The sequence below is a fragment of the Ornithorhynchus anatinus genome, chromosome 1, assembly GCF_004115215.2.
Source record: "Ornithorhynchus anatinus isolate Pmale09 chromosome 1, mOrnAna1.pri.v4, whole genome shotgun sequence".
NCBI lineage: Eukaryota > Metazoa > Chordata > Mammalia > Monotremata > Ornithorhynchidae > Ornithorhynchus > Ornithorhynchus anatinus.
Genome location: NC_041728.1, coordinates 154107442 through 154114704, shown reverse-complemented (window position 1 = coordinate 154114704; position 7263 = coordinate 154107442).

The following is a 7263-nucleotide window of genomic DNA, read 5'->3' as shown; positions in this document are numbered from 1 at the left end:
CTAACACCATACTATGCATTCTCAACATCCCAAAGCAGTTTTGTAGGTGCAGAGTTTGTAGGTGCTCATCCACAAATCTATCTTTCCATATTTCCATTTTTTTCTTATCAGTAATCATTTTGGGTCTGTTTTCCTGATGAATTGTAAGCTCCTTGAGGAGGGGATTGTATCTTCCAAGTCTAGTGTACTCTTTCAATAACTTATACAATTCTCTGTACAAAGTAGGGATTCAGTTAATACAAATTATTAATTGATCGCTTTCACACATTGATCATAGAGCACTGTTCTAATTTGATGCTTACTAACTCTGTAAACACATCACTACCCAAGTTTTCCTTTCCCTCAGCATAATCTGATGCTGTAAACAAGACATCCTGGCTGAAATCTTGCTTCTAAAACTTTAACGCAAATGATATTCCTTCAGTCAATAGTCTTGGAATTATTTGTGGTACTATTAATTTTTACTAGCAATAATCCTGTAGAATTCAACAGAGGTCAAGCAAAAGAGATGGCTTAAAGCACTGTTAGCCCCTGTCTTACTTTGCCGATTTTCTACCACAACCACTCCCGCACAATTCCCTCTAATGACAAAAAAACTCTCTATACTTTGATCTCATCGATCTCACCGCCAACCACTTGCCCACATCATCCCTCTGTCCTGGAACTCCCCTTTATGTGACAAACCACCACTCCCCCTGCCTTCAAGCCCCTAATAATAATAATAATAATTGTGGTATTTCTTAAATGCTTACTATGTGCCAAGTACCATACTAAGCACTGGGGTGTTTACAAGCAAATCAGGTTGGACACAGTCCCTGTCCCACAAGGGGCTCACAGATTCAATCCCCAGTTTACAGATGAGGTAACTGAGTCCCAGAAAAGTGAAGTGACTTGCCCAAGGTCACACAGCAGACAAGTGGCAGAGTCAGGATTAGAACCCATGACATACTAACTCCCAGACCTGTGTTCCATCCACTATGCCATGCAGCTTTCCTACTAAAATCACCTCTCCTCCAAGAAGCCTACTCTAAGTCCTCATTTCCCATACCCTCTCATTCTTTTGCATTACCCTGAACTTGGATCTAATAATAATAATTACTATGGTATTTGTTAAGTGCTTACTATGTGCCAAGCACTGTTCTAAGCACTGGGGTATTTACAAAGTAAGCAGTTTGTCCCACACGCGGCTCACAGTCTTAATCCCCATTTCCCAGATGAGGTAACTGAGGCACAGAGAACTTAAGTGGCTTGCCCAAGGTCGCATAGCAGACAAGTGTCGGAGCCAGGATTAGAACCTATGACCTCTGACTCCCAAGCCCATGTGCTTTCCACTAAGCCATGCTGCTTCTCTAGGATCTGTACCTTTTAAGTTGTTGCTATTCTTCAACCCGCCCTCAGTCCCACAACATCTACGCACATAGCCAAAAGTCATTAAATGCCTGTCTCCCCCTTTAGTTTGTAAGCTCTTTGTAGGCAGGGAAGGGGTCTACCAACTCTGTTGTATTGCACTCTCCCAAGTGCTTAGTACAGTGCTCAGCACATAGTAAACTCTCAATAAATGCCAGTGTTTGATTGATTGATGAGATGGCATTTAAAGTAGGAAACTTAATAGGTAGAGTCCTTGAGAAGATAATCATTTTTCCAAGTGGGCCTCAAGGGAATAATGTTTCCAGGTTGGGAGTGGGATTCTAAGTGAGAAAGGTTGATGGGAATGGTGACTAAGAGTCAAAACATTTTAATAAAAATTTTGCTGAAAATAAAATAATAAAAGACTTTCCCAGCATGGTCTAGTGTAGCGCATGGGCTTGGGAGTCAGAGGGACATGAGTTCTAATTCTGGCTTTACCACTTGTCTGCTGTGTGACCTTAGGCAAGTCACTTCACTTCTCTATGCCTGTCACTTCATTTCTCCTTGCCTCATGTACCTCACCTGTAAAATGGGGATTAAGACTACGAGCCCCACGTGGGACATGGACTATGTCCAACCAGATTATTTTATATCTACTCCAGTGCCTAATATAGTATCTGGCACATAGTAAGTGTTTAACAAATAGCATAAAAAAACAAGAAGGAAGAAGTTGTTTTGTTCTTTTCATCATAGCTACCTCAAGTGTCATAATATTCATTCATTCATTCAATAGTATTTATTGAGTGCTTACTACGTACTGTACTAAGTTCTTGGAATGAACAAATCGGTAACAGATAGAGACAGTCCCTGCCCTTTGATGGGCTTACAGTCTAAACAGGGGAGACGGACAGACAAGAACAATAGCAATAAATAGACTCACGGGGATGAACATCTCATTAAAACAATAGCAAATAAATAGAATCAAGGTGATGTACATCTCATTAACAAAATAAATAAGGTAATGAAATATATATAGATGAGCAGACGAATATAGTGCTGAGGGGATGGGAAGGGAGAGGGTAAGGAGCAGAGGGAAAGGGGGGAAAAGAGGGTTTAGCTGTGGAGAGGTGAGGGGGGGTAGAGGGAGCAGAGGGAGAAGAGGAGCTCAGTCTGGGAAGGCCCTTTAAGTAGGGTTTTGAAGAGGGGAAGAGAATTAGTTTGGCGGAGGTGAGGAGGGAGGGCGTTCCAGGATGGCGGGAGGATGTGGCCCAGGGGTCGACGGCGGAATAGGTGAGAACGGGGGATGGTGAGGAAGTGGGCGGCAGAGGAGCGGAGCGTACGGGGTGGGCAGTGGAAATAGATTAGGAAGGAGAGGTAGGAAGGGGCAAGGTGTTGGAGAGCCTTGAAGCCTAGAATGAGAAGTTTTTGTTTTGTTCGGAGGTTGATAGGCAACCACTGGAGGTTTTTAAAAAGGGGAGTGACATATCCAGAGTGATAATACCTTATCCTTCCATCAGTGAATGGAAACCTCAGATTGTACAGAAATATCGGCTGACTTCGAGAGACAGATCAAAATAACCTTTCCACAAAGTTCAGTCATGAAATAGTGGAGAAAAATGTCCTATTCTTAATCTTGTCTGGAAATAATTGTCAATTAAAAATTTTAAAAGAATAAAAAGTCACCATAAAAATATTTAAGAAGGTGAGTACTTTTTATTGACAGTAGTGCACAGTGACCAAGTACAAGGACTTAGTTATATGATTTTTACCCCAAACTTTCCCATCCTAATTTAATTCTGGTGAATCTGAAATTGAGATTCAGAGACCAGCAATTTAAGCAATACATTACTTAGTTTACCATCCCCTCTCTTCCAAGGTTAGCAGTGTAAAACCCAATTTGACACAGAGCTCTAACCCCGGTGCTGTTCCTGGTAAGTGAAAATAACTTTCAGGGGTAGTCAGCTCGTAATAACAAATGTTTTTCAGCAAAGTTGTTTATCCAATAAAGTTGTTTAGCCTTAGAAAATTCAGATGCAAAAAAATACCACATAGAAGCAAGGTCTTGTCTTTAGAACACAGTGTCTTTGAAATTGTTGCATAAATGGGAGAGTGCTTAGTTTTGTAAAAAACTAAAAAAATAGCTTGTAAGCATCTTGAGGGAAGGGATTGTGTATTTTCCATTTTTTGAATGTTCTCCAACTACTTTGGACAATTCAAGTTTCCAAGAATAAGTGTCCAGTACAGGGTTATGGGAGTAGGTGATCAGTATAGGGCTCTAGTCATAGGTGTTCAATAAATTTTGTTGACATAGATGTTAATCAACCATACAGTGCTACACACTGAGTCCTTACTGTATGCAGAGAACTATACCAAGTGCTTAATAGAGTGATCTGTCAGATACAAAGGGGGAGGGAGTTTCAGGCCAGAGGGAAGATAAAAATAATAATAATAATTATGGTATTTGTTAAATGCTTATTTTGTGCCAAGCACTGTTCTAAGTGCTGGGGTAGATACAAGGTAAGTAGGTTGTCCCACGTAGGGCTCACAGTCTTAATCCCCATTTTCCAGATGAGGTAACTGAGGAACAGAGAAGTTAAGTGACTTGCCCAAGGTCACATAGCAGACAAGTGGCAGAGCCAGGATTAGAACCCACACCTTTTGACTCCTAAACCTGTTCTCTTTCCACTGTGCCACGCTGCTTCACAAGATGTGGGCAAAGGATAGTTGTGGAGGTAAGAAGACAGAAGTGCGTGGGCTGGGTTGTTGTAGGAGATCGGTGCGGTGAGGTAGGAGTTGGAGAGCTAAATCAAGGTAGATTCTTGTAGTCTGCAATGAACAGGAGCCATGCTCAACCTGGGTTGTGGTTTAATAATAATGTTGGTATTTGTTAAGCGCTTACTATGTGCCGAGCACTGCCTCCGGATTCCACCCAAGTAAAGTTTAGGTCACTTCTTGCTTGCAGTTCAACCTTCTGGAAGGTTGAGAAGCAGTGTGGCTCAGTGGAAAGAGCCCGGGCTTGGGAGTCAGAGGTCATGGGTTCGAATCCCAGCTCTGCCACTTGTCAGCTGGGTGACTGTGGGCAAGTCACTTCACTTCTCTGTGCCTCAGTTGCCTTATCGGTAAAATGGGGATTAAGACTGTGAGCCTCATGTGGGACAACCTGATGACCCTGTATCTACTCCAGCGCTTAGAACAGTGCTCTGCACATAGTAAGCGCTTAGCAAATACCAACATTATTATTCTGGAGGGGCTGGGGTAAGACTGTGACTTAGATGACTATCATGGCACCATCCCTAAGGGAGAGGATTATTGATGTGCTGTATTTTGATAAAATTCTATCTTCTGCAGATGAACTATGAGAGAATCCTTATAACACAATGTAGTTCTAAGAGAACTGGAGGAATTGACTGGTGAGATAAAGAAGCATGGATGATATATTTATTTTTAAGTGTTATATTTCATATATAGTTGCTTGGCATCTAGGAAACTACTTTTTATATTTAGTAAATCAATACTTGTTTCTATGGTATGATAATCTGCTTGTTTCAGGGTCTAAATTTCCCAGGGTATTACTTGCTCATTTCCATTGATAATATTATAATTATTGTATCATATTGCCAAATAAGCTGAAGGTTTGAGGGGGCTGTGCATTCTACCTGACTCGCTAACATAATAAGACTAGTCTAGGCTTCTTCTGATTTAAACCTTTATAGTAGTATAAGCAGTTTAATTTTTCCCAAGTTAAACAGGAGATGAATAATAACTCATCCATTTTAATATTCTTTATTTTTTCCCTTAATAATGAATAATCCTCACTTTAAAAAAAATTAAGCCTTTTTACAAGCTTTAAATATTGGATTTATCAATACTTCAATAAACAAATGCTCAGTGCCCTATAAGAAAATAACTTCTGACTAACCCCTTCTCTCTGCCAGAAGGAAAAAAAGAGAAAATAAATGATACATTAAAAAGTATCTGTAATTAATATGCCAAATAAATGATTATTAGAAAACAGGGCATAGTCACAGAGTACACTAATGCCGTCTGTTTCTCCAGAGATACACTCTCTCCAGGGTTGATGGCAGCTTCACATCTATCAATCATTGGTATTTATTACTTAGTGCAAAACACTGTATTGTTAAGTATTTAGGAGAGGACAGTAGAACTAGTAGACACCATCTCTGCCCAAAAGTTGCTTCCAATCTACTAGAGGAACTTGAAATCTGTTGGTTCTAGGCAGGTCTTGAGACTTCTGTGCTGGTTCACGTGGATGGTCTGTGAAAACTAGGTAATGTTTTAAGTCAAGCACTCTGTCCTTTGTAGCTTTAGCTCTCAAGGCAAGTTAATCTTGCTTGGGAAATCATGGAGCTTCACGTCTCCAAGGTTCAACCTCAATAAAATGACAGTCAAAATCTTGGCAAAACCCTCCAGTTTCTGTACTGGAAAACAAGGTATCGCCACTGCTTTGTTGCCCGATGGCAGGTTAAATCATGAAACTTCTCTGCCTTGGGTCTGGAAAGAGTGCTTATAAGGATTCTGTCAGGATTCAAGCATACCTTATTTTCCAAAATCTACCAAGTGTTTCTGGCTTCTGGAATTTGATGTCACACAGGTAGGTGACTGCAGCAGAGGTACACATATCCCAAGCATGCAATTTAGTATTTTCATCAATATACAGGCAAAATATTTTGAGAGGATGTTTCCTGAATATTCATAATTCTCTTCATGAAAGGGAGATTGGAAATTTAAAAAAAAAATGAGGTGAAAAAGTCAAATTTTAAACACATGAAATGAATCAGACAAAAAGCAAGATCCTTCAGCTTAATCAATGTTGTGCCAAGAATTTGGAGGCCAAATCTGGTCTTTTACACACCACAAAAGATAAATCATTTCTTCAATAGCCTTCTATTTTTCTAACACTGCTAATTAACCTAATGAGAGGGATTTAGAAGAACTGGCAAGTACAATTCAAATTTGGAGAGGACCTTTTTTGTGTGTTAGTGTTCTAGAACAGCAGGGCAGTAAATAATCTATCATGGTGTTTAATAGCCTCTTCACCTACCAGAAGGATGTTTACTCCAATTTGCAGGGCTTTGTTTCTAGAAATCCCTCTAAGGCAATAATAGTATTACTGAATCGATATATCAAGAACAAAACATCCTGGCCCAATCACATTTTTAAAATTTTAATTGTCAATGCAGGATTTTATTTAGCTGAAGAGATTATTCATGAGAAATAGAGAGAAAATGATCACTTCATGCAAGACAGGTTCTCACCTAGTTCTATCTTGGAATTAGAAAGGGGCATTTGTATATATGCTGGGGGCATTTGTATATATGCTGCTTGGAGTTCACAAATGACATTCAATTTGACTACATATTGTTTACTGAAGCTCACAGTTTTGGATTCAAGTATTACATCAATGTTCTCTGTGGGGACAAAGTCAGAAAAATAAGGGGATGGAATTTGCTCCAAAAGTATGGCAAGAGGAGATCTCTCACCTCCTTTAAAAATCTACCCCTTCCACCTGCACCTCTCACACCATCCCTTCACACTGTATCGCAATGCTTTCCCCCCTCCCTTTTTCCTCTTTCTCTGCCATCTTCAACCTTCCACTTTCCAATGGTCTCTTCCCATTGCTTTCAAACATGCCCATGTAACCCCATCCTAAAAAAAAAGGCTTCCTTGACCTCACAGTTCCCTCCAGAGTTATCACCCCATCTCCATCCTACCATTCCTCTGCAACTTCTTAAACAAATTGTCTCTACCAGTCCTCTGCAACTTCTTGAACAAATTGTCTTCACTCACTGTTTCTGCTACCTCTCCTCCAATTCTCTTGTGGATCTCCTTCAATCCGCTCTAGACCCACTTCATTCCACAGAAACTCCCCTCTCTGAGGTAGGAAATGCAGTATGG